Here is a 1308-nt window from a genome sequence, read left to right on the forward strand (position 1 = left end):
AGAAGGAAAGAGAGTGAAGAGGTACTGGAGAATTAAATGGAACAAATTATAATCTATGCATGTGTGATTATGTCAAAATGAACCCCACAATTATGTACAGCTAATTTTAAAAAGGCCACTTTTCATGTGATTATTAAGAATGTGATCTCTGTCTACTACAAGATAATTATTTATATGGGTTTGTCTCTGTGTCTTCTATTCTGCACCACCCATCTACATTTCTGATTTGGTGCCAATACCATGGCATTTGTGTTACTATAGCTCTGTAGTATAATTTAATGTCTGGTATTGTGATGCTTCCTACTTCAATTTTTTCACTAAGGATTGCTTCGGCTATTCTGGGTCTCTTAATTTTCCAAATGAATTTCATGAGTGCTTTTTGTATTTCTGTGAAGAACATTATTGGAATTTTAATAGGAATTGCATTAAGTCTGTATAGTACTTTGGGTAGTGTGGCCACTTAGACAATATTAATTCTGCCTATCCAAGAGCATGGGAGATCTTTTCATCTTCTAAGGTCTTTGCCTAATTTATCTTTCAGTTGATTGATCACTAATGTATAGGAAAGCACTTGATTTATGGATGTTAATTTTATACACTGCTACTTTCTGAATTTATCAGTTGTAGAAGTTTTCTGATAGAGTTTTTTGAGTCTTCTAAATATAGAATCATGTCATTGGCAAATAGTGATAGTTTGAGTTTTTCTTTTCACATTCATATCCCTTTAATTTCTTTTTTGTGTCTAATTGCTCTGACTAGTTTCAAGGATGAGGTTGAATAGAAGAGGGGAAAGAGGGCATTCTTGTCTTGTTCCAGTTTTTAGAGGCAATGTTTTCAATTTTTCTCCATTTAGAATGATGCTGTCCTTGGGTGTACCATTAACAGCTTTTACAATGTTGATGTCTGTTCCTACTATTCCTAGTTTTTCTAGTGTTTTGAACATGAATGGGTGCTATATTTTCTTAAGTGTTTTTTCTGCATCTATTGAGATAGTCATGAGATCGTTGTCTATAAATCTATTGACGTGATGAATGCTTATAGCAGCTCAATTTACAATAGCTAAACTATGAAACCAACCTAGATGCACTTCAACAGATGAATGGATAAAGAAAATGTGTTGTATATACACAATGGAATATTACTCAGCCACAAAGAGAAATGAAATTACGGCATTTGCCAGTAAATGGATGGAACTGAGACTATCATACTCAGTGAGTAAGCCAATTCCCAAAAACCAAAAGCCAAAAGTTATCTCTAATGTGCAGATGCTAACACACAATGGGAGAGGGGGGAATAGAAGTACTTTGG

The sequence above is a fragment of the Marmota marmota genome, unplaced genomic scaffold (assembly GCF_001458135.2).
Source record: "Marmota marmota marmota unplaced genomic scaffold, marMar, whole genome shotgun sequence".
Taxonomy (NCBI): Eukaryota; Metazoa; Chordata; class Mammalia; order Rodentia; family Sciuridae; genus Marmota; species Marmota marmota.